The 27,950-nt window shown below is 44.3% G+C and overlaps 1 protein-coding gene across 4 annotated transcripts in view; it reads right to left on the bottom strand.

Annotated features, from left to right (window-relative positions):
- TTC7B (tetratricopeptide repeat domain 7B) overlaps positions 1 to 27,950 on the bottom strand; it is a 1,385,350-nt gene that overhangs the window by 936,351 nt on the left and 421,049 nt on the right. The gene's annotated exons all lie outside the window — the stretch shown is intronic.

Genomic DNA, 27,950 nt, shown 5'->3' with positions numbered 1-27,950 from the left:
CACCGGCCATCACTTTCAGAAGGGCTCCATCCATGAAAGATCTTTTGGATAAAACACAACCTGAGCTCCCACCTAAAACCTCCTGGCTTACCAAACCAGGTTTTTTTAGATGCACATCGTGCCGGGCTTGCACCTTTGCTGTTAATGGTACCCAATATACTTCAGCTTTCAGTAAGAAACCTATACCCATAAAAGAACATCTTACTTGTCGCAGCGATTTTGTGGTTTACCAACTCACCTGCACATGCTCACTTTCGTATATTGGTAGCACAAAGCTGCAAGCAAACCAACGTATCTTGCAGCATATACGGGCAATAGTGAATTCTGACATGAATTATCCGGTCGCTCGCCACTTCAAGACAGTGCACGATAAAAAACTTAAAGATCTAAAATACACCTAATTGTGCTCAGTTGCTAATCCTGGCCGTGGTGGGGACCGTGAAAAACGTTTGAGGCAAAGGGAAGCATATTTCATTCTGTTGCTTGATACGAGATCTCCTAATGGGTTGAATGCTTTTGACGAATTACATCATTTTTTATAAATGTGTTGATTTTCTGAATTATCTGTCTTTTGAGGTTAACATTGTCTGTTTGAAAATGAATTGAGGAGTAAATGTACAATTATGATGATACTTTATACTGAATAGTAAAAGGTTCCAGAAGGTTTTCAACCGTCTGGATTTTATCATATCATTTATTGAAAATATGATTTTTCTTTCACGTTTTTTGGCACTTGCACTTTATATAATCAAGCATTGAGAAATAGATATGTCAGAGATGATCAAGTAAGATTTAAAACTGAAGGGGAGTGTTGCATTGAAGTATAATCATATCGTGCACTTGCAATTGATTTGTTCACATCATTAATATGTGTAATAGTATATGCAGTAGAGATTGAGTATTTCAACACTTTATTGCTAATTTTGGTTTCAATGCTTCAACAAACATCTCTTCATTATGAATAGATTTACCTATATCATTGTGATTGTACATGTTTGTTTTACCCATATATTCGTGAGCACTATGCTTCAATTATCTTTTTAGTTTTATCTCGTCATTGGATTTGTTTGTAACTTGTTATTCTATGCTTGATTTATATCACTTTCTACCCGTGCGTCCTGTTTCTTTAGGCGCATGGGCTTTTATCTTCCATAAAATGCTCTGCCTACTCCTGACGCGTCATGTGAGCAAGCAAGCTCCGTCCGCGGAGCAAAACGCTAAGGGCACTTGCTCTGACACTTTTAAAATAAACTTTTGCACTGCTGACACTTTCACCAGTGTTATGGCGTCAATGATTTGAAATTGATTTGACTCTGGAGAGGAGGTCTGCGCCCGTTCAGGACCACATCAAGAAGCGGTCGGGATTCCTTTGATATATATAGATATATATATATATATATATATATAGATATATATATATATATATATATATATATATATATATAAGTGCCCCACTTAGCCTATTTGTGCATGGAACATTACAGGGTGATCCGACAAGTGGGGGCCGAGAAAAAGATGGGGGACAAAAAATAATGTGCGTTTCCAACGTTAATTCCTGTAGAGATTTTAGACTCTAATACAGCTGGAACCACTAAATGGAATTACACCAAATTTAGCAGAAATCTACATCTTGGTTCAGAAAGCGTGCTTTTTGTGATCTGGAGTAAATCCGTTCAGTGTAGTTTTTGAGATATTAAAGGGAAAACAAATTTGTATATCTAGAGGCGCAAATTCTTTGCGAATCCATTCTGGTGCTTTGCAAAATCATGCGCCAACAGCAATGCCATGATTGACTGGCCGTAACCTGTGTACAAAGTTGCGGCCACAATTTTAGATATCGGAGAACGGTCCCCAGATGTTAAATTTGACTTAAAATGTAGCAGAAGGGGTCATGGTAGAGGTACCCTAACCACAAGCGTTCCATATAGGGGTCTGTGAGGGCCCCTATTATTTCCTTATACATGAGTTCAGCCATTACTTTACACTTCATACCCTTGAGCTGAATGGATGTCCTTGCTGAAGCAATGGTCTCCCCGTTACCTTGCAGTGGGCATACTATTTGACTGATTCTACTCGAATATAGGACAATCTCACATGCAAATAATGTTGAACCCTTATACGGTTTTGCATCCTTAGATTGCATACAATCTCAAACGTTTCTTCTACTTTCCTAAAAACCTGCATGGAAAATTGACCTTGCCTTATATTTCTAACTGTTGTCTCTCATATTTTCTTTCTCCTTACTTACACCCTCTGCATGCTTACTCGCAGAGAGCACAGTCTATTGTAACTCAAATGCACATTTGCCTTAATCTCTATTACTGTATATTAGCAAATTGCCCCTTCTATTAAAGATCATAGCCTGTCCTCTTTGAAAGTCACATCCCTGATTGCTTACAACAGCTATTTTCCCTCACTCCTTCTGGACTGAGGCAGAAACTATTTAGAGTGTCTGTCTGACTAGATAAATTCCTCTGGGAGAAATTTGTGCACCTGTACCTAGTATAGAAAGGATTTGCCTTACCTGGTAATTCAATATCTATTGATTGTTCTGCCAGGATCCCAGGTCTATGTGTAGTATTGCGGACACTCCTTTATAGGCTGGTTAGCCAAACAATTCAAGACTTTGAGACGGCAACGATGGCCATTATCTTCTGACATCCAATCCTACCCGTGGGGAATGGATTTGGATGACTTTTTAGAAATATAGATTGGGTAATACGAGCAGGAGTTCTTCTAGGGCAGGACATATTTGTACTACATTAAGGTGGTTGAAAGGAAGAGATGTAGAAAAGCTCTGTTTAGCACACTTGGATGGCGGCTACCAAGTTTCAGAACATCCGTCCACTATGTCTGAAATGGTTCCACATATATATTTGGGAAAATGTCAAGAATGGGAAAGCAATGAAATCCCCTGTCAAAATGTTGACCTGCTTATTGTCAAAACTTATGAAGCCCCCATGCCCCTCCAACAGGTGGCATGGGATGGTCTAATAACAGAAAAGGCACCTTATGGGGACAATACTAAGTGGCATTTCTGAAGCAATAGCTGCACGAGGTGGGTAGTATTCAATTCACTGACCTATACCACATCAGCGATAAAGGCTGAAATCGAATCTAAATCTAAAGACATCGGGTGTCTTACGTGGACTGAAACTGAATCTTGCTTGTTAGGAAGAACGTGGTCGGATCATATATCAGGTGGTTCTCTCAAATTGAATGGTCTAAAACAGCCTGTTCTTTTTATTTTGCTCTAGTAATGTAACTAGGAGCATTGGACCTGATTTCAAAGTAGTACTGATGTGTTTGCACAAACGTCATTTTTAATTTCTGCCCTGACATTTTTAGAGAGAGAGAGAGCGCAAGAGCGAGAGAGAGAGAGAGAGAGTGTGTGTTTGTGTTGTATGTGTGTGTCTTAGTTAAACATGGCTATGTGAGGGAAGCGAGTGCTCGCGTGGGATAACAGTTTGTCCCTATTGGGCCAGGTAAGAAAGAGGAGAGGCGAAATATTAGAGAATGAGGTCAATAAAGCATCTGTGGAGTTCAAGGCATCGCAGTCCAACAAATGGATTAGGGAACATTTGACTATAAAATCATTTTTTGTATACCAAGCAATTTTTTATACTTATCGATTAGACGACAGATTCAATAACACATTTCCGTCTAAAGTCCTATAACTGCAAAACACTGTTTGGAAGCTTCAAACTGCATGCATAATTAATACAAATGTCATTAATTCTTTTGGATGGGTACCATGCACTCTATATGTAAAAGCGATGCAATGACTGCGGGATAGCTCTGCAGGCAGCACCAACCACGTACAACTCCAAGCTGCTTCTAACTACATTTACTTGAACGGCTCGGCTACACAATTGTACGCCATTCACAACTTATTAAACACTGAAAAGTGGGAGACAGAAGTCACACAGTGGTTTACTCGAAACAAATATCTGCTTTAAAGATTACAGCAATCTTAATGAATTCCTTTAGGAGTAAGTGCATTATGCAGCTGTGGGCAACCAATTCTGTATTTCCTTCCTCCAGCAGGATAATCAACTGACAAATATACTGTTCGCAATCTTCCTGGGAATGGACATCAGTCATTACAGACACACTGCCTTCAGGCAGCAGCAGTGTGGAACACAGCAAAGAAGTCTGCTGTAGAATCGATCCCAGAGAACTGCTCACAGCACTAGTGTCAACCAGTAGACATTGTCCTATTACACTCCTTCGTCAATCCCTGGTACAGACAATGATGCCCAAAGGAAAAGCAAGGCAAGCAACGCGCAAATATGACAGAAGCAGAGAGTTAGCCGATATCAGCAGCTCAACAACATTTGAAATAAGCAGGAAAATACAAAACAATATAGGGCAAGCAATACCTTTCCCAAATGACATCACTTTGCACCAGGCTATGGGGTAACTGATGGCTGGTTATCTTAATTTTCCTTACTTCTACCCATGATGCTTGTGCAACATACCATCTGAGTCATGTTACACAGGTTTTGTGTAACTGGTAAACACTGTGCAAGTGTGAGTGATGTCACAGTATTTGAGCTACCAACTTCTTCATTAATTTCGCATGGGGCTTAGCCTAGTAACCAGATGGCTTTGGCAGAGAGAGTCTCCACTTTCTCCTATCTAATCCTATTCTACCTTTTGAAAAGTTTGGGAAGAAACAGCTGTTCTAGCTGGAGGAATGTTTATATTTTGATGCCAACTTGTGCTCTGGTTGATCCACGCTTTGCACAACTTACTCCAAAGTAGCATAAATACTGGCCACAACCAATCCAATACGTTTGTAAGACACAGGGCCCAACTAGGAAGACGTCCTGTTTCCCTTAAGCCCAACACAATGGCTATGATTACATAAACACACCCTTCAACTTTGATCGTCCACGCAAGAAGAAGCTCTGCACAGCCCTATGTGTAGAGAGGTTGATGTCCCTATTACGATGACAAAAAGCAAGGATGTCTTCTTGAGGCATTGAGTGGCCAGTGAACCACGAGGACTAACAACCCAGTTGGCCAGACCTAACATCTGTGAACTGAGTCTATCAATAATTTGTGCAGAGGCATTCAGCGACTGAAAGAGTGGTGAGTATGCATCATCTCACACACACCCAGCACACCTCCTGACATTGTGGGAGCTTGAATCTTCCCACCCCCAGGGGTACATAGAGGTATTACTCTTTGTTAGACTTGGCTGTTTTAGCAGGTTTGCCCCCAGACTTTTTGCCCTCCTGTTTTTGACTCAATTTTTGATGGTTTTAAGACTGGGCACTTAATCAGTGCTGTTCGGCGCTAAAGTGAATACGCTCTCTAGGTAAATTATGTTTATTGATTGGTGCTTCCATAATTGGCTTATTTGAGTTACTACTAAGTCCCTAGTACAGTGCACTGTGTGTGCCCAGGGCCAGTACATCAAATGCTGCTATAGAAGGCCTACAGCACTGGTTGTGCCACCCACACAAGCAGCCCGTCAAAGGGTTATCAGACCTGCCACTGCAGAGTCTATGCGCAGTTGTGACTGACTTGTGGACCTGGCAAGTTTACCTACTTGCTAGGCTCCAACCTTCCCTTTTCTTACATGTAAGACACCCCTACGGTAGGCCCAGGGTACCCCTGTGGGCAGGGTGCAATGTATGTGAAAGGTAGGACATGTACTGGTATGTGTGACATGTCCTGATAGTGAAATACAGTGCATTTCAGTTTTCACTATGGAAAGGTATCAGTCCTATAGGATAGAATGGGGAATACTTCGTACCATCTTACAAGTATAACTTCCCATTGGGACAAGATAGGAAGTTGGAGTTTAGTATGCCTGAACTCAGAATATAAAAATGCATCTTTTACTAAAGTTGATTTTTATATTATGTGTTAGAAAATACCACTTTTAAAAAGCGGGTATTTTCTTGCTTAGCCATCACTAGCCATTCACTAGCACCTGAATAGCCCTGGGTCTGCATTTAGAGTTGTGGAAGGAGATTTTACTTGCACCTGAATGGGCCTGGTCTGCCTAGGACAATGCTGTCTCCACTTCCTGCCGGGAAGCTGGGCCAGAGAGGACAGAAGTGGTTTGGGCTGAGCACAGACACACACTGTCCAAAACAACAAAGAGAAACTGAGTATAAATATCAGGGCCCAGACCCCAGAACTTTAGATTACTGCTGGACTAAGGAACCTGCAAAGAGGAAGAGCTGGAAGAGCTGTCAAGAGGAGTACTGCCCCTTTGCCGTGTTGGCCTGCAGTTGCTGCTTCGGTCTTGAGCAGAGAAAGGACAGGACTTTTCTTTCTGTATTCAAAGTATCTCCAAGGGCTTGATATAGAGCTTGCCTCTGGCTGGAAGTCTCAGGGAAATCTAAGACCTCAAAATATTCTGGGTACCAGCATCTGGAACTGGGTGTTTTAGCTGCCACAGACGGAAAAGGTAACCCGACGCCATCAACGACGCTGCTGCTGGCCTCGTGACCTGAAGACACTGCAGAGGGTACAGCTGCACTTCACGCCGCAACCCTGGTCTCACCAAAGGCTGCTTCCGCCGAAGCCACCTAGCCGCTGCTTGCACCGTGACCTGTGGGCACCGCACTTCGCACTGTCTCTCTTCACACCGCCTCCTTGGTAATCCCAGACGACTACGCAAAGCTGTCACAGAAGCCGCTACCTGTACTGTGACCTGTGGACAGCGCTCGTGGAGAAGACGGAGCAGCGTCCCGCTTCACGCAGCAGCCTTGGTATCACTGACGACGACGCTCCACGGCGACATCGACGCTGCTGCCTGCACGATGGTTCGAGGGCACCGCTCATAAGTTACACGATGCACCGTCCTTATCCCGCACCACAGCCTTGGCCTACCGACGACGGCGCCATAGTCTCCAGTTCGTCAGGCGACAACAGTGCTTCAGCAACAACAATGCTGCTGCTTACACCTTGACCAGCAAGCACTGCAGCGAGCACTGCATCACTTCGCACCGCAGCCCTGGTCTCACTGATGCCACTGGATGAGTGTCACCGAGCTGCTGCCTGCACTGCGACCTGAGGACACTGCACGCTGAACCGATACACTTTGCACCGCAGGCCCTACGCCGGCGATCCCAACTTCAACCGTGAGGAGTTCAATCTGCAACGCTTGTGATCTCAGGGGCCTGCTAACTCTTGCACCGACTTCCGGAACCAACGCCTGCTGACACCAGCTCTTCGGACCTGAATGAGAGGTCGCCAATGTCCTGCATTTCAAAAGGTACTGTTTTTCGGGTCTTCCCGACACCGTAGCTGGCCCGCGACGCTGCAGACAGCCAGAACTGTTCGGATTAGTTGTTCAAGATGCCCTGATAGACCCGAATGGAGCTATTGACTTCAAGGAACTGTATTTTAAGCCTATTTTTTGATTGAGATTCTTGCGAACTGTAGTATACATTTTTATCGTTTTTAGTTTTGTTTGCACAGATAAAATATTTGTTATTTGTCAAAAACTGATATGTGTCCTTTTGTAGTGTTTTCACTGTATTACTATTGGTTATGTGCAAATGCTTTACACACTGCCTCGGAGATCAGTCTGACTGCTCTTGCCAAACTACCAAGGGGGTGAAGCAGGGGTTATTTCAGTAGTGTATCTCCATTATCCTGACTAGGAAGAAGGGTCCCTACTTGGACAGGGTAACAACCTGCCAACTAGAGACCCCCCATTTCGAACACTCTTTTACCCTTGTCCTTATGAATAGTATCCTGTTGGCAGTGGCCAATGAACCAGATTACAAACAAGGTGGAATTCTGTCTCTACTTCTTATGGTTCTCAAGATGTCATAATTTGAAGATACAGTTGAATCATATTATCATAAGCGCTGAGCACATAGGTTCCTCTGGGCGCCCCTACCAAGCAAAAAGCTTGACAACGATAAACACGTTTTGAAATACTGACCTTTCAAGTGTTTTACTCCTACTCCATGTACTCTTACTTTTTGCCCGTTTCAAACACCAGTGGTATAAACCAGTGCCCACAACTGATATGGGCCTGGTACGACTTAATACTCCAGGCTTAGATGGCTAGCACCTACCTGACGCTCAACCCAAACAAAACAGAATTTTTGCTATTTACCAACAACGAGGAAGAACTAGTCCAAACCTGGCTCAATGTCTTGACCCTGCATGCACCTAAATCTAAACATTTTACCAAATGCCAAGTTATTTGGGTTTCCCTGGACAATGACCTCACCTGTGAGGAACATACAGTGTAGAAAACCAAAAAGGCTTGATATCAGCACCCTCTAATAAAGAAGGTTAAAATATTCCCTATAGGAAGCGACTTCAGAACTGCTGTTCAAATCCTCGTATTCTTGCATCTGGGTGGCGGTAACTGCCCCCCCAGATTCAACACTGGCCCCCTCTGAATGGCATCCTACACACCTAAAGAAATATCACCTATCCTTATGCCTCTCCATTGGCTCATTGTTCTCCCCTACACCATCTTCAAAACCAGCTGTATCATTTCCAAAGCCATCACGATCACCACCTCCACCTCTCTGACTGACAGATCCCTAGCTCTAGAGGCTTCCAGTATGCCCGAGCCACGAGTACTAAATAGAAAAAAACTGTGCAAAAGTACCTCTCCATCTAGGCACCAAGGATCCATAATGTCATTCCATAATCCATCAGGATCCAACCCTGCTCAAAAATACGTAAGAGCTCTTTTTGGTGGCGGTAATTGATTGTCTGAACGAAGTGAGTGGATCCTCCCTTACCCAGACAGCAAAATGGTATTTCCTCAATATTTGAAAGGAAACGGACCTGCTCCGTATGGAACATATATGGTTAACGTTAGGGTTGGCCAAGTCAGAAGGTCGGAAACACGCCATGGACAGGTGCATGCTGACCAAAAGGGTTGTCTATAAAGGGTTGTCTATGGAGGGCTGCCTTAAAAAATGGGTCAACATTTATTTGGGGGCACTGGAATTACTACAGAGGTCATATTTGTAGTGCCCCAGAAACGATTGTCGTTTGCGAACAGAGGGCCATGGCGGAGCCATCCAGCAATGCTGAAAATCGTACTGAGAGGGAAAGGGTTTGGGGGGAAGAACAGTTTTAAAGTGTCCAGGTGTGTCATACCTTGGTTTTTAATTGTGTTTGATTATGTATTGTTCTTTTTACTGAAAATTACAATAAAAAGATTGGGAAAAAATATGTAAGAGCAGAAGGCACACTGTAACATGCTATGTCATGGTGAGAATGTTGGGGAACATTCCTATTCCATGGAATGTTATGAGAGAAAAAGAAAAGCTGTTGGGAGTTGGCTGGCATGCTACCTCCCTTTGCAGAGTTTCTAATAAACATCCACTTGCTACTTCCTGGCGTGATCATTTTGTGTCAACTTATCACTGGCGACAACACCTGCATTCTGTCTGCATCTGGAAAGCCTGCACTGGAAGGCCCGAGCAAGAGCCCAAACAGGAAGGCCTGAGGGCCCCTGTGCCTAGTGGCGGCCAGTAACTGTATGTATTTGCACAAAACATCAGAGCGACATCTTCAATCCAACTGCCAGTAAGGAGTTTTGTATGAAAGTCGTTGGGCTGTTGATTCAGGATTTGTTCATTGCGCTTGGTACCATATGCGCATGACCACGTATGTAACAACACTGCACAAGTCAGTGCCACATGTCTAGCGTCTGTTACCTGAGCACTAAAACAGACCTACTTGTCTGTGAGTGTCCTGCAGAGGCTGCACACAATCATGCATGCATGTGAGCCTGATCTGAATTCTGCTGCCTTATGACTGCGGAGCAACGCGTGTTGCAACTACCATCACAGCATGGACATGGAAATTAAAACCAAAATTATATCATGCATACCAAGTTACAGAATGTCAAAATAAATTGTGGATAACCTAATCATTGTGAAAACTGAACTAGACATATTTTTCTTTCTCTACAATTAGGGAAGGCATGTACACAGCTTTGCTTTCACTTAACACGTCTGGGGAACCAGCAACCAAGTAGGAGGATTGGAAGGGTTTGAAGCCTATATTGAGGCTATCAGTGGAGACATATGTTCTGGTTCACAAAAACTGGCGATGTTCAAACACAGTTTAGGGGACGAAAGTTAACGAATTCTGAACCATCTTCCGCCACTTCCTGAAAGGGATGATGAATAAGAAGAAATGGATGACTATGAGGTGGACATGCAAAAAGTAGATCTAAATTATAGCAAGAAAAGAAAGTAGTGAAGTGAATCAAGTTTCTCAGGAGAAGTCAACATCCAGCTAAATCAGTAGGAAACTTCATGGCAGAAGTTGGTTTAAACAGTGAGCAATGAAAGAACCCAAGACAAACTGTTAAATACTGAAAAGTTAACACTTTATAAAGCGAAAGACATTGCAAAAAGAGCAGCAAACACAAACGAAGGTTTGAATGATGGTATTGGGTGGTATTGGAGAGGTGGCTGTTGTGTTTGGGACAAAATATAAATCTAACATTGGAAAAATCGCAAGATCAAACTAGTTTCAGAAGCAGTTATGGCAACGATAAGGACATATTTTGCTACAAATGTGGTTTGAAAAGGTCATCCTGCATCAGATGTCAATTGCCCTGTTACTGGTCAGATGTGGAAAAAGTGGAAAATGAAAGGTCATTTTGCAAGAGTTTGCAGGTTAAAGGTGGATGTTTCCCTTGGAGATCTGGGAATTATATTGGAGTTGATGACACCAACAGCATATCAGAGGAGTTTTTATTGCAAGTCAGTGAGGTAGGAACTTCCAATGACAAGGATAATCCTTTCTGTTCTATATTAATTGATGGAGTGACAATATGAATTATGGCATGATCAAATGCTCGCTAAACCCTGATAGGAGAGGAGCATCTAACTACATTTTCTGATGGAGTTTTAAATCTACCCGATATTAGGCTAGTGGCTTATGGCAATAAACCTTAAGAGTTGTTAAGTATTTTGAAGGCACTTTGGAGTTTCAGGGATCAAAGTATTGTCAAAAATATACATTGTCAAGAATGGATGCTGTGTGTTGGGATGGCCTCAGTTAAGAGGTTTCTTTTTTAGATTAATACACAGCAGGTTGAATGCCTCTTATAATGAGGGAACCACTGAGAAAAGAATTGCACTAGTTGTATGATGAAAATATTATCAAAGAGACTGAAACGTCGGAGTGGTTGGCTCCTATTGTGCTAGAAAAAAAGCAAATAGAGTTCTGCAGATGTGTATAGATCTCAAGAAATTGAATTGTACGATTTGGGTGGACAAACATCCCGTGCCCAATATAAGCAAGATGCTGATGACAATCAGGGGTGCAAGGATATTCTCTACTTTGGACTCATTGTCAGCGTATTGTCAAATTTGTTAGTACCCAGAATCCAGGTATTTACTGTCTTTAATTACATCAGAAGGGGTATATTGGTTTATGCGTATACCTTTTGGAGTAGCTTTGGCTTCAGCCGTTTTTCAAAAATCAATACATCAATTGTTCAGGGGTGAGGCTTATGTAACTTATTTCCAGGACAACATGCTTTACTTTGGGAAGAACAAGGAGATTCATGATAAGGTGTTGAATGTTGTACTGAGTATCTTACAACAAAGGTGGTTTACAATGAAGAAAGATAAGTATTGCCATTGTGGCCAAGTGTTTCAATGAGTAACACCCAGGTTATATCTTCTACAATCATGGTGACCATTATACTAATGTTATCAAACTAACTATTTGTGACGAATGTGCATTTAATTTACTGTTGGCTGTATCACCATACCTCAAAACTATTTATAATACCCGTCATTTGTCTAATGATTAAGAAAGTCTGTTGGTGAAGAATAACTCACTTCCTTATTCTTCAAATCTTATTTCAAGCATGCACTTCTTTACTTAACTCTATGCATTTCAAGGGCCATGAAACACCCTACACTTTAACCAAGCAACCAAAAATATTATTTTGGAAAATTATATTTCCAACTGCAATAGAAGAGACCATTTATCATATACTTGCATTATCATAATCGTAAAATAGGATCCTTCTTATCCAAGAAACATGTTATTGCCAAGACGTGAACCGGTGCGTCTTGACAATAACATGTTCCTTGGATTAGAAGGATCCTGTTTCTAATTACGATTATGATAATGCAAGTATATGATAAATGGTATCTTCTATTGCAGTTCGAAATATAATTTTCCAAAATATTATTTCACCATCATCGGTGGTTACATGTTTGACTGGCTGCCATTATATTTGAAATAAATACATACACCAAACAGCAGAGGTGCCGGAAGTTTATTCTGTACGCATGCTGACCTAGAACTAGAAAGCTTCCATAATTAAAGTTTGAATGTGGCTGTCCGGAACGTATGTGGTTATTAAAAAGTAAAATGATTGTTAGTAGCATATTCTGTTCTCTATTGTCTAATACATTTGACCTGGCTACATTGTAATAAACAATATGTTTTTGTATACGTGATAGAGATTTCTCGACCAAATCAATCTGTGGGTGTTGGGTGGTGAAATTACCACTTCCCAAAGGGAAAATAATGTTGTACAAATGCTATATATTTTTTTGACCCGGAAACTGAAGAATGCTTAGGATGACACAACTAGGGAAACAAGGCCAACAAAAGATGCAAGAGAAGAGCAAACAATAGATCAGAATGAGGAAAAAAGGGTATCATTACAATAGCAAACAGCCTACTAGAAATTTAATAATTTGGTATCTAATATTTCAGCCATAAAAAATGAAAGCAAATAGTCTTCACTGGAGGAGCATTTACTGAATGAAAATAAACAGTCATCTTTTAAGAATATTCTAATGTTTGGAACTTTTCCAACTAAAAGGAGACTGCAGGGAAGAAAATCATGAATAGGAATTAAGATGAAGAAGTATTTTGAATTCCTAAAATAAACTCAGTAAACTATGGAAATAATTTCAATAGTGAATTGCATTACTTGACATTAGAAAAATGAAATATATCCATGTATGAATCACATTAGTACCTGGAACTTCACACAATGGGATGCAACTAAATTCTGCCCCAAAAACACTTTTGGAAAAAATATGTAGATGTATGCTGCAATATATTGAGTATTATGTTATTTGGTCCAATAGGTGATCAAGTTAATCATGGGCAATATGAGAAATCAGGCTCATAGTGCATGATCTTGTGTCAGGACCAGAAGCTTTGGATTATGCTATTCTTTATTCTTTATTTCAGACTCAGCAGCCAAGAAAAGATAACAGGAACATATGAACTACATACCCCATGAGTCAAAAGAAAAAATAGCCAATAGCAATCTCTCAGTCCACATATAACGGACATCAGGGAATAGTACTTACTTTTTCTTCTCTACTCAAAAAAAAGTTATGCGCTTTTTAAAAATGTGGTATAGTGGTTTATTGTGAAATTGCTTATTTTGGTTGTGCATTGTTCTTGTTTTTAGCAGTATCCTGGGTCACTTCCCCGGTCACCTTGGCATGGAGTGTGATACATGGCTTATTGCTTTTTCAGACCAACCCTAACCGCTGCCTGGTTTTATCTCAGGTCGCAGTGGAGTTCAGTATTTCACTGTGTTAGTTTCCTGAGGCTTGCATGCCCATGCAGGCTATCTGGGAGGCACAAGGTGTCTGCAGTGAGCTGCACTCAAGTTAAGCTTGGGCAGCAGTACATCAGGCCCGCCCCTAGAGGGTGCAGTCTTCAGCGCATTCTCACACTCCATTATGATTGACACCTCCTCTCTATGCTTCCCGGTCCCAGCAGGGAGAGCGAGCGTCGGATAGGCATTTCAAACGTGCATTATTTACCTCCTGCACCTAGTAATGTCACTCTGTGCTTGTCCTCACTGGCCCTGTTTATGCTAAGGGCAGTTTTCGCGTGGGTTGCAGTTTGGGTGTTCTTCTGCAAGGTGAAAGGGCGCTTAGCTTTTAATTGGTTGCTACCTCCTAGGACCTCCTGCCAGTATAATCATTATTAGACTGCATCATGGCATGAGTCCACTCCTGAAGATCCCACTTATATGGAAGAGGTCTCTGCAGAGCGTTATTTCTTGCTAATTGATGATAATCTGATGGAGTCTCTAGGTTCCTCTATTCAAAAGGCAGTCTCTTTCACTCTAGAGCCCCTCGGAAGGCAAATACATTGGCTTGCAGCTGCGCTGAGCATATGACTTGTGACAAGGAAAGACACAAGGCTGTAACGGGGCGTCCCCGACATTGCTTCCCGTTATCAGCGCTGGACATGATCACGCCCCCATGACTGGGAGACATGCTTCACTTACCCCCTCTTGTCTCCCTCAGCAGATGGACTATCGAGGGGCTGGATCCGAGACTGCATCGTGCCGAGAAGTTGACAGGGACTGGCCATTTAACTATCAGGCTGAGGACAAGTGGGCGGGGTTCCAGGACGACTGAACGCCGTCAAAAGCGGAAGGACAGGAAGACGAGGTGTGCTTGTACACCCGGAGCGGAGACGTGGAGAGAGGTCGGCGAAGGAAGGAAGCAGGTTGGAGAGAGGAGTTGCATACTGGTGAAGAGGTCCCGTCAGAGGAGGAGACGCCTGGAGGCCACCGTTCCCACGAGTCGCCCAGCCACTCACCCGGGGGAGGTGTGTGGCTTGCCCAGGTGCGTAATAAGATCAGGGGCTGGGTGGGACGAAAGGGCGGTCCCGTTGTAAAATAGCGGAGTCCCTGGTTCAAGGTTGTCCCTACCCTGAGCACCCCTACGTTCCCCACATTTGTACATAGATTCGGAGCACGTGTTGGTCTATTTCCCTCACACCCTTTCCCGGTCTTATCGGTACAAGTAGGACATCAACCTCACGTACTGCCTTTCTTTTGTTTTCTTTGCGGTCCCGGGGAGAGGAGGAGTCAAGACGGACCCGGAAGATACCAAACCCCGACGAAGCCAGACCGGCTATCGGAGGACACTGCATGTCGAGCCCCGGTCTAGGAGAAGGTCCCAAAGTCGATCTCCCCGCCGCACTACCCTGAACAGAAAGACTTGTTCTGATCACCTGTTGGATTCATTAAAGCCCGTAGTAACACGAACCCGACTGTTGCCCTTCTCTTCTGTCCCTGTGGTTCCCGCACCGGTTACAAAGGCCTTTTAGACCTCTTGAATCACAGAGTGTACCCCAATGGCCTCCCAAAAAACCCCTATCCACTCCCTTAGGACACTTTCAGGTGCCATAGGCTGGCATTACGAAAAATGCTGTGTTGTAGCTCAGGACCATCCCTGGTAGGAGAATCAGTCTGAGTATACCCCGTGGAGGGAGAAGCCCTCTTTCCTTCCGGAGACATTGAAGACGTGGATGGTCTGGACCCTGAATATGATTCAGGTGGATGAACCAGGTCCTAGCAAAACTCTAGCACCCAGATATGGGTGTTAAATGCCCCACAGTGGATGACAAGAACCACATGCGGTACAAAGCTCTGGCCGGCATGCTGGATCCAGAGTACATTTACAATCCTAGCTCTGTTGATTGGGCTCTGGCTGTCAAGGGTGCCCAATATGTGGGCAACCGATTTTATACATCTCTTCACAAGGAGGTAAGGGGTTGCCTAATGGCAGGGGTGCCCCACACTTTCCCTAGGGGGAAAGGGCAGTGATATCAGAGAGTGATGGAAAGGTGGCAATGTTTATAACCATATTTGTGAAGGATCCCAAGAAAGGGATGGATAGGTCTTAGAAATCATGCCAAAACAAATTATTTGACATTGCAGGCTTTCAAATAAATAATCTGTCAATGGTAAGGAGGCAAACAGATCAGCAACTTAATTTCCCCAGAAACCCTGTATGGGTAGGCACAGAGGGCAATCTGTTTCTTTGTAAATTCCAACTGAGCCCAGTCTACGGAGGGACGCCGATCTCTCCTAATAAGGATTGACCCGAAGCTTGGGGAACTGGCTAGCTCAGAGTATGGGGCACTAGCAGGTGCTGGGCCTCTTTAGTGAGCCTTTTATTAACAAACTCAGTAAATTTGTAACAACTTTTTCCTCCCTGGATTAAGCCTAACAATCTATGAATAAAATGTTCGGTTAAACGGTTTTTGCAGAGGCCAGTAGGAGGTTTACATCTGGCCGTGCATACTTTCCTGCCTCCAAACGAGGCCAGTCCTTCAGAAGAAAGTTCCACTGGGAGTACCAGAAGCAATTCCTTTCTTTCCAACCAAAGACGGGAGGAGTGTTAGCACTGTTTCTCCCAAAAATGCAGGGAGATTATGGGGATACTTGGGTTCGTCAGGCTGTCCAAGGCTTCCATATTCAGTTCTACAACTCCCCAGTTTAGATGTAGAAGTCCACTTCCTTTTCTTGGTCCCATTCAGATAGGTTGCTTATGGATCAAGCAATTCAATCCCTCCTCCAAAAAGGGGCGATAGTGCCATCCCACAGTTAGGTAAAAAAAATTATTTCTGGTGGCGAAGACAGACAAGTGTCATTGCCGGGTTATAAATCTCCAGGAATTCAACTGCAACTTCAAGATGAAGAGAATGGATTTCCTCAGGGGTATCCTGTTTCCTTACAATTGGATGGCATAGCTCGATCTAAAAGTCGCATATTTCTCGATCCCAATTTTCCCTGGTATTCATCATCAAAAATTCAAAGACAAGGCGGTCTCAGAACATCTCCTTTCTGGAATTTGCGAGGGATTTGGCTCAATAGATTCTGAAACTCCCCAGAAGAAACTGAAATCCATCAAGAAGGAACTTAGAGTGACTCTGGAGAGGGACATGCTCTTCTTGAGAATTCCAAGTGGTTGAACATCCTACATCTTAAATCCGAACAATTTTACATGTGCCCTCGACACTACAGGGCTCTGGCATGCTTGAAGCTGTCTCATCTCGGAAGCGGACTTTGATATGCAGAAGTAGAACTGACCAGACTGACGAAAATGGAAACTCGGTGGTAGCTACACTACATGGAGAGGTGGCATGGCGCAGTTCTGGGCCCCAAGTGATAGAGTCGAACGCAAAACATGGGCGTTGGGGAGTGTGCTGTGGGGGGTTCCCATAGTTGGTCATTGGTCAGAAGAAAAATTGACCATGTAAATCAATTACTTGGAACTTCTAGCAGAATCCTTCACTGTCAGATGCATGACAAAGAGCCTTATGTTCAAAGCTATTTTGTGGTTGAAAAGGCTCAGATTCGCAAGACTGGAGACTTTGCGACGATAAAATAGGTTTTGGATATATTCAAAATCAAAATTGTGATTAGGTAACTCGTTACTGAATTGCAAAATAGGTTTGCAACAGCATACTGAATCGCAAATTGAAAGCGGTGTGTTTAAGATATCCCTTCCAATTTGTGATTTCTTATGATATATATATCAATGGTTTGCAGCTGCAATTGTGGTTGCAAATCATTGATAGGTTACCGACACCTCAATGGAAGTGGGGACCCATTTGAAAATGGAAAGGCCCTTACCCATTGCCAAAGTTGTAAAACACTTTTTAGGAGTAGGCAGTGGTCTCTAGCATCACTGTTTACCTGTAAGAAAATACATTATTTTTTAATATGGTTCTCATTTTCTTTATCACATCCTGTTTTTCTTTAAGGAAAACGGGCTGCATTTTAAAAAGGAAATGATTGCTTTATTTAAAAGGTTGGTGAGGGCAGCGATTCATGGTGGGTCGCAATTTCCAACCTACCTTATGCACATCAATGAGGTAGGTCAAATTGTGACATCCTATGAATTTGAATTTTATGAACCAGCATGCTTGAACATAAGGCAGTTCACAAAAAACAATGCGTTCAGTAAAAGTCTGTGCACTAATTGAGACTAATTTTACCGAATGCATTGCACAACCATAATGCCAAAGTTGTCCTGCTTAGTGCTTCTACAGATGAACAACATATTGGCATTCTGATATAACAACAGGCGAGGCACAAATTCCAGAGTAGCGGCCGGATTGGCCAAAGACTTTTGGCATTCCTGTCTTCAAAAAGAAGATATTGGTGGAGGTAGAATAACTGCCAGACAAACAGAATCTTGTGTTACATTGGAATGCTAGGTTCCTCGAAGACTTCAGCATGTGGAAGCTGGACCCGCTTATTTTCCAGTGGTTGATGACGAAATAGAGTCCTTGCAAAATGGACCTATTTACCTTCCGTTTCAGTCTTTAACGACGACTGAGATTCTACTGTTGAGGTCCAGATCTCCCAAAGGTCTCTTTCAATCAGGATTAGTCCCTAACTCAGAAATATGCCTTCTCTCTGTTCTTGATAAGCAAAAGATTGTCAGCTCAGATAAAGACCCAGAAGTCGGATGCAATACTGGTGACACCCTTTTGAAGGTCTCAAGTCTGGTTTCCAGTTATTCTGGATGTTTCTTGGGATTCTTCAATGCTTTTCTCCATCCATCCGAACACTCTGAAGGATTTTACTAAATGGTTCTAGAGGACTCCCACTGGCTCATAGCATATAGGATTACAGGGCACACTGGTCCTGCATAACAAGCTCCGAATTTTATACAGAAATCATGATCACAGTAACTTAACAATACATTTTGGCTTAGAGACGATGGGTAAGTTGGTGTCTAAGACATAGTGTGGATCCTGTGGGGATAGACGTTGCCCATATCCTGAATTTCTTGGCACAGCTGGCTGACAGGATTAGTCTATCGTGCCATTAGTGCCCGCAGGTCTGCAATTTCCACAGTTCTCGCCCCTCTCAATATGGTGCTGGCAGGCAAACAACCATTGATTTGTAAAATAACCCAGGGTGACAGGTTATCTTGCCCTATCAAACGTAGATACTCTCAGTTATGGGACATTAACATTGTCCTCAATCTCTTGAGAGTCCTGGAAAGGCAATCAGCATCTTTCTGGGAAGCAACTTCCAGCAAACCTGGCTATTCTGTCATGTTTGATTTCTTATGAAAGAGATTCTGACGTTAGAGCAATAGATTTATCCGTCAGGTCTATTAGGCCTGATGGGGTCACTTTTACATTTTCTTCTAAGAATAACATCAGAGTGGTATCTTGCCGGGCTTTTCCTGATAACCACAAACTTTGTGTGGTAAGGTGTCTAAAGGTCATATGAAGCTATAACATAAAAACGTAAAATCATATCGGTTAATGCATCACGAGCGTAGAGACTATCGGCTGGCACCAGAGAGAGACGCAGTAACACTTGATCTAACGTAACTTCCACCAGTGCGGACCACTAGTTCAAAGTGGCGTTCTCAGGGAGGTTCGCCATCTTTCCCCCGATTCATATATCACGAGCGTGGAGACTATTGGCGGGCACCAGAGAGAGTTTAACAAGTACACTCCTACTCTCCTTTCCGATGTCACACAAGTACTCTTGGCTCAGGATTAGCATACATTAATTCCTGAATGAGGATAGGCAGACTATATTTGTGTTTTCTGCTACAGATTTGTTGGTCTGGGGGATTAGGGGCATGGGCGGGGATCAAATCCTCTTGTATGCTGGTATTAGGATACGGATTTCACTTTGGGAGCGTGGTGCCTTCTGGAGACCACTAACAGCGGGGTTTTTGGCACCAGTCAAAGCTATAAAAAAATAAATAAATAAGTGTGCGATCTTGCCTGGACATATCAAGAAGCCTTCTGTACAAACGTTCCTGTCCACCGCCGCAGGCTGCGCACCTCTCCACCCATCTCTTGCTAGCCCGTCTTTCTTCCGTGCCCAGCATGCCCACCCCGAATTGACAACCGCTACCACCAGGCCAGCAGTACCCTCCACCCACTTCGTGTCCTTGCTCCCCCCTTATTCCTTTGCCCCTCCACCCTGCGTGCTGCAGCCGGTTCCTTCAGGAGCCCCGAGCCGAGCGCCACCCATCCGCCCCGTGGAAGACACGCCTCCACTGTCCTGCCAAGCCACACCCTGTGCTGCCGGCCCCATCCCTGCATCCAAACCCTCAGCTGAGTCCCCAACCATCTGCAACCAGCCAACCCTACCCGTGCGCCCATCCCTGCGCCCCAAGTCTTCCTGTGTGCCCGCCAAACCCATCCTTCGCCCCTGATCTCCTTTTCATCGCCCCCACCTCCCTTCTGCTGCTATTGATGTTGCGTTGAGCACCGTGGCACCTCTGCCCCCTCTTCTGACGCACGCCACTGTCCCGCCAGACGCTGCCTCGTCCCGTACTTATTTTACCGAAACCTTTGTTACCCTTAATTGCGAGCCCCCCTCCCTTCCCGCATCAGGGCAAAGTCGGAAGTGGATCTGCTCCATTGTCAGCTACGCAATGTCCTTTTGCCCGAGTAAGCCAAGAGACCTCCAGCCCTCAGCCAGCGCCGCCATACCAGCTACAAGACCCTGCATTCCTCGCATGCCTCCCACCCCCCCTTTGCACCTATACCGCCCCGAACACAAACCACTACCAGCCCCTGTTCAACCCCACCGTCCCGTGCCAGCAAACCAAGGACCCCCCATCCTCATAGGCCCCTTGTGCCGTTGCTGCTCAGCTAATATTGCGGGAATTAACTAACACACTCCTTCTCCCTTCCGCTACAGCCCTGCTCGGTCTTTGCTAGGCCCCGATTCTTCTAACATTTTATCAGTATTACCCCCTCTGCGCGCTTCCCGTTCTTCACCTGTTCCTTTGTCCCATCAGCGAGCAGGACCCATGTCTTGATTTATTGACAGCTGTCGTTCTGCAGACTTCACAATACACAGATTGCCCTCGTGCACTACAACATAGCTTGGGTAGGATGATAGTGCCGGCTTGGAGACAGTGCCCCGCCTTCTATAGACTGGAGGGCCCCCGGTTGAGACCCCCGGGGCCCGGCCTCCTCCCCGGGACCCGGGACCCTGCTCATCGCCTTACCTCGGCTGGTCTCCGCCGCATCTGCCTTTCTCTCTGGGCCGCTGGGGGTGGCTCTCATCCCTACTCTGGCTGCCTGCCCTACGAGGCCTAGGGCTCCTCTTCACACCGGGTCTCCGAGGAGGGTATCTCCCCAGCTCCTTCCTCCTCTCCACCCAGCTCTGTGGTACTCCTTTTATTGACGTAGTAAAGATGAAAGGCTGAGCCAGCCAAGAGATGTCATGTTTTCAACTCGGTGCCTGCAGGTTACGTGCAGACTTTGTAGCGGGGCCCCAAAGGTGGGGCGTAGCCTTAATTTTGTGGTGTCGTTGGTGCCTGAGGTTTTTTTTTTTTTTATGTAACAGGCAAGGCACAACTCTCTCCCAGTTCCTCTTTGCGTGGACATTGGCAGTAGAGCGGCCCTCGGGCACTGCCCCTTGGTAAGTGCAGGTGAATGCCCTGCATGGTTGGCCCAGCCCTCCCCACGCCTGCCTCTGCAGGTCCGCCACAGTAATGAGATTTGCATGGAGGGAGGGAGGGAGGAGCCAGTCGTCCCCTCCCAAGCCCTGGGACTCAGGGCGAGGTAAAGTGCGCTGCTTCTAAGTGCAGACAGCGCGTTTGTGGGCTGCGCCTTCCATTCCACGGCTCGAGATTGCCAGCCAGCCACACGCACGAGTAAGACGAAACCGAACCTACGAGCCGCGGAACGTGAGCTGTCTCGGTAGAAGCTCACGCGCGCGCGCGCGCGACCCAATCCCAAGGCGCATGGAAGAGTCGAATCCCGACGCACGCGACCCATTCCCAAGGCGCGCGTCGGAATCAGACTCTGCCATGCTTCTTAATGTGCGCGTGGCAAGCTCCTGTCTCCCCTCGTTTTCGGCTGAGCCGATAGCTATAGTGCTCTCAGCGAGAGCACGCTTTTGCGCGCTTTCCGCAGCGAGCCCTAAAAACGAAAGAAGAGAATTAATACAGTAAAGATTATAATCAAGCAAGGATAACATTATAGCAGGAGGACTGATTGATAAGGTTAACTAGGAACTCCATAGGAACATCCCCCCTACTTCTATGTAGAAGGGAAGAACTAATCGCAGGACAAGATCAAACTTGGGGCAATATACTACCTGTAATATAGATATCCACATTGCTTGGTGAGGGCGTCTCATCAGAAAACGCAGAACCTTTACATACCATAGATTGGATAGACTCAGTGTGAATCTGATAACTGGACCCAAGCCCATATCCAGATTCCCCAATATTCATCACCTATTATATATTGGTACATAGTTGTAAAGTAACCAATTGTGTAAAGGCCCTGATGAAGATGGATATTAATGACTAGATCCATTGAAACGTACGTCGGCCAGGAGTGTTTGATATCCCAGATTCCAGCACAACTATAGAGGGAAGATCCTACCCCCCATATGTTTATCTATCTGTGCATATAGTGTTGGGCTGGGAGTGAGCATGATGGTGAGAGTGTGTAGTGTGACTGTAGAGTAGCCGAGAATGGGTAATGTATGAAGGAGATCACATTTGTTGTATTAATATGTTCAGCAATTGTATGAACTAAATGGACATTTGAAATAGGACAGTATGATTAATTGATGTTTTGCACTATTTTGATTAAACTTATTGAGAACTGTATCAATTTGGATAAATGTATTTGAAAATATGTATATAACTAAACACATGTGGATAGAATTTATTTTGCACTAAGAAAAATATATGAATAAAAAGAAAAAAAGAATTTTTTTTAATTAAACTAATGTTTTGAGAATTATTTTTGTAGATTGCCCGAGACTCTATAAAGTTGTATTGAGAGTAGATGGTAAAGTGATATAGGTCAGGTGGGAGCTTGTTCTTGCGACAATATTGAATTGAGTTTTTTCACCTGCTCCTAGACCTAGCACATACATAGGGGGTGCCTTCTTCATAGAGATGCCATGACAGATACTGCTGACTTTGGGCTTGCGTCGGGCTTTAAAATTGACCCAGAAAATCCATGGTTCTGGACCTGAGGCAGCAGGAGACTGAGCGCACACACCTCCACGAACAGTTCCTATTTCAGCGGTCAGATTTTCCCCACGCGATACATGGCGCGGCTTACAGAGTGTGGCTGGAAGCTAACAGGTGGGGGACTTGTTTGACTTTGACAGTCTCATTGACTTCCCCACTCTACAGACCGATTTCCCGCTCCCGAACTCGGCAAAATGGCAATACTTAGCAGTCGCACAATGAGTCACTGGACAGCGGATTCAACCACATGCGGGCAGACCACTGCTACCCTTTGAGAAGTGGCTTGTCACGAGGAGCTCTGACAAGACACTGCTGTCTGACATCTACGCATTTCTGACACAAACTGCGCACCCCCTACATTCTCCTGCTAGGGCCAGAAGGGAGGGGAAATGAGAGTACTCCTTCTCTGACAAGGAATGGAGTGACATCCTCCATTGCACCCGTGTATCTGCCCGAAACACCACCAGCAAGGAAATGTTCCTCAAAATAGCCCATTATTGGTACCTCACACCAACAAGAGTGGCTACTTGGGACCCCAGGAAGGACGGGATATGTTGGCGAAAGTGCGGACAACGGGGTACGCTTACTCATGTCTTGTGGCAGTGCCCGAAGATTGGCTCATACTGGTCAGAAATACTGGACGTGGTTAACACCATGTTTAAAAAGGACATACCCAGACCGCCCACTTTCATACTGCTAGGACTCCCTAACCCACTCACTTACCCGCTGAAGTCCCCCAGGGGTAAAGCTATTACCGTCACGTTGAGAGCGGCGAAGCAACTCCTGCTGGCTAGGTGGGGAACTGACAGGATTCCCTCACATCAGGATTGGCTGTACAAAATCTGGAATACCCTGGGAATGGAGAAACTCACAGCAGTGGCCACACAGCAACTCCCACTGTTTTTAAGCCATTTTATTCTTCTGTTTTTTTCTTTCCTTTTCATGCTTGCCTACTAAATACGCAACCAGATGGTTACCCGCCAGCCTAAGGATGTAGGCGGTTTGTGTTGTAATGTTGTTTCTCCATAAAATCGATACAAATGTTTCAAACAGAAGATTTCATTCACGATAACTTTACTTTTTATAGCACCATGGATCAATATTGTCATATTTAAACTAAAATAATGGATGCTTTCTTGTTCCGGGTAAACAAGCACAGAGATTGAACTTCTAGCACCTGTACTGCCAGGCATGAAATGTTGACTTCAAATATAATAGTAGATGGTCAAACGTAAAGCCACTCCAATAACAATAGTTAGTTTGTGACTAGAAACCCATGTCTCGGCAATAACATGTTCTTTAGGTAAGCATGACCTTATTACTAATAACCGCTATGGTAGCTCCTATAACTGAGAAATTGTCTCTTTTACTTCGAGTAGGAAGCGAATTTCTCTAAATAATTGCTTGTTTTTTGGTTAAGGTCCAAGGCGTATCATGACACTTTAAACATAGAGTGAAGCAGACATTTAGTTGAACAATAAATAAGGGATGTGACACTTCAACAACACAGATTTTTATTAATGAGAACAACAATGGGATTATTAGGAATAGATATGGCCGGACAACAAATAAAAAGTTCAATACAAACGCTTCACAAATAGTTAAGGTATGATAATATGAGTAACATTTTCACCGTGATTTATAAGCTTTACCCTGGGTGCGATTCATTGAGAAACTTGGGCGCAAGTGAAAAGGTTTGCAGTTTAATTGGTCTGCCATCTCATTGTTCCAATAAACTGATTATATTATGATTAATAATCAGTTGGCAATTCCATTCCTGATCAGGAATGTCCACAGTCCAAAGAACGTCTAGCTTGATGAGCTTTGAAGGCCTGGTGCAGCTTGACGCATTTATGCTACTGATGGACATTTTTGTTAGAATGTTCAAATTTGCGCATTATATTTATTCGCTATTCATGGTATTCTATACAAACATGTTAATAATATATTTATATAATCTTTGTATTTTTCACAAGCCTGCGAAGCGAAAACACATGTTGGCTGGTTGTTTGTTTTATGGATCAAATCAAGAAAATAAATATACTGATTAAATATCTTGATGAAAGCTGAGTGTAGGTGATCTTTGAAATGTAAAGTATTGAAATATCACAAAGAATAGAAAATAAAAAGTACAATTAAAAAGCCTCGACTTTTTCAAGAGTTCTTAGAATGGGATCTTTGGAGGTAAATTAACCCGAATACTGGGTTGCCCTGTATTACACTGGGCATATTCTCTCCTCTTCGCCTCACAGCTAAGCGAGGATGAATTCTTACTGCAGGTTAACCTGCAATCCCATAAAAAAAACTCCCCTCCAACCTGAAGCTATGAGGGAATTTGCTAAGACATATCTGCTTTATTATACCAAGAGCTCTCATCTACACTTCCGGTATGTGCAATACCCCTGACCTGCCTATTAATATACTAATGAAAGATACATGCAGCTGTAAATTGTCGTACTTACCAAGTTTTCCTGTTGTTCCCAATTCTGCAACCAGCATGTCTTGCACACCACCTACTGCTGCCAACACAACAATTTCTGATTTGTACTCTGCTTCCTTTTCTATCCTGATACGCCCTGACAGCCAGTTGCTTTTATTTGCATTTATATTCGAACAGAGACACTTTACTTTGACCCACTTCCCGCCAGTGTTCTCTCTCTAGCCCAACAAAAAATACCTTGATTTGCTAATTTTCCCTGCTGGTACTACAAGGAGTGGCAAATCATGGTCAGCAATGGACTTTTGGTTATGCTGATAGTGTAACACTGATTCAGAAAAGGGGGTGGTGATGAACAGAGTGTCTGAATTAAGCAGACCACTCTTACCCAGTCCAAAGATCAGGGCTTGATCCATCACCGTTTTTTAGCTCACTGCACCATCCCAGCTCAGAACTTGGCTATATGCAAATTAGTCTGACCCTGGCCCAGTGCATCATGGGAACAGGGCAGACCAAACTACCAAGCAATTCTTATACTGGGAAGGAAACAAGCTTCCGGGCACCGGTTTCTGGCATTTTAGCCGTCTTCGGCCCGGCTTGCTTGAATCCTGATGGTGCAATGAGCAAGGGACTCACATCTGAGTATACCCTTCCACGCTTATGGTGGACAAAAATGATTCAGAAAAGGGGGTGGTGATGAACAGAGTGTCTGAATTAAGCAGACCACTCTTACCCAGTCCAAAGATCAGGGCTTGATCCATCACCGTTTTTTAGCTCACTGCACCATCCCAGCTCAGAACTTGGCTATATGCAAATTAGTCTGACCCTGGCCCAGTGCATCATGGGAACAGGGCAGACCAAACTACCAAGCCAATTCTTATACTGGGAAGGAAACAAGCTTCCGGGGACCGGTTTCTGGCATTTCAGCCGTCTTCGGCCCGGCTTGCTTGAATCCTGATGGTGCAATGAGCAAGGGTCTCACATCTGAGAATACCCTTCCACGCTTAGGGTGGACAAAAATATTTACAAAAAGGGGTGGTGAGGGACAGAGTCTCTGAATTAAGCAGAAAGCTCTCACCCAGTCAAAAGATCAGGGCTAGATCCAACACCGTTTTTTAGCTCACTGCACCATCCCAGTTTCAGAACCTGGCTGTATGCAAATTAGTCTGTTCCTGTCCCAGTGCATGATGGGAAGAGGACAAACCAAACTACAGAAGCCAATTCTTACACTGAGAAGGAAACAAGCTCCCGGGGACCGGTTTCTGGCATTACAGCCGTCTTCGGCCCGGTTTGCTTGAATCCTGATGGTGCAATGAGCAAGGGTCTCACATCTGAGAATACCCTTCCACGCTTAGGGTGGACAAAAATATTTACAAAAAGGGGTGGTGAGGGACAGAGTCTCTGAATTAAGCAGAAAGCTCTCACCCAGTCAAAAGATCAGGGCTAGATCCAACACCGTTTTTTAGCTCACTGCACCATCCCAGTTTCAGAACCTGGCTGTATGCAAATTAGTCTGTTCCTGTCCCAGTGCATGATGGGAACAGGACAAACCAAACTACAGAAGCCAATTCTTACACTGGGAAGGAAACAAGCTCCCGGGGACCGGTTTCTGGCATTACAGCCGTCTTCGGCCCGGTTTGCTTGAATCCTGATGGTGCAATGAGCAAGGGTCTCACATCTGAGAATACCCTTCCACGCTTAGGGTGGACAAAAATATTTACAAAAAGGGGTGGTGAGGGACAGAGTCTCTGAATTAAGCAGAAAGCTCTCACCCAGTCAAAAGATCAGGGCTAGATCCAACACCGTTTTTTAGCTCACTGCACCATCCCAGTTTCAGAACCTGGCTGTATGCAAATTAGTCTGTTCCTGTCCCAGTGCATGATGGGAAGAGGACAAACCAAACTACAGAAGCCAATTCTTACACTGAGAAGGAAACAAGCTCCCGGGGACCGGTTTCTGGCATTACAGCCGTCTTCGGCCCGGTTTGCTTGAATCCTGATGGTGCAATGAGCAAGGGTCTCACATCTGAGAATACCCTTCCACGCTTAGGGTGGACAAAAATATTTACAAAAAGGGGTGGTGAGGGACAGAGTCTCTGAATTAAGCAGAAAGCTCTCACCCAGTCAAAAGATCAGGGCTAGATCCAACACCGTTTTTTAGCTCACTGCACCATCCCAGTTTCAGAACCTGGCTGTATGCAAATTTAGTCTGTTCCTGTCCCAGTGCATGATGGGAACAGGACAAACCAAACTACAGAAGCCAATTCTTACACTGGGAAGGAAACAAGCTCCCGGGGACCGGTTTCTGGCATTACAGCCGTCTTCGGCCCGGTTTGCTTGAATCCTGATGGTGCAATGAGCAAGGGTCTCACATCTGAGAATACCCTTCCACGCTTAGGGTGGACAAAAATATTTACAAAAAGAGGTGGTGAGGGACAGAGTCTCTGAATTAAGCAGAAAGCTCTCACCCAGTCAAAAGATCAGGGCTAGATCCAACACCGTTTTTTAGCTCACTGCACCATCCCGGTTTTAGAACCTGGTTGTATCAAATTAGTCTGTTCCTGTCCCGGTTTGCTTGAATCCTGATGGTGCAATGAGCAAGGGTCTCACATCTGAGAATACCCTTCCACGCTTAGGGTGGACAAAAATATTTACAAAAAGGGGTGGTGAGGGACAGAGTCTCTGAATTAAGCAGACCACCCCTTTTTGTAAATATTTTTGTTCCCATCATGCACTGGGACAGGAACAGACTAATATGCA

Source organism: Lissotriton vulgaris, chromosome 9, assembly GCF_964263255.1.
Source record: "Lissotriton vulgaris chromosome 9, aLisVul1.2, whole genome shotgun sequence".
NCBI classification, from domain to species: Eukaryota; Metazoa; Chordata; class Amphibia; order Caudata; family Salamandridae; genus Lissotriton; species Lissotriton vulgaris.
This window is presented reverse-complemented; position numbering and strand designations above follow the sequence as displayed.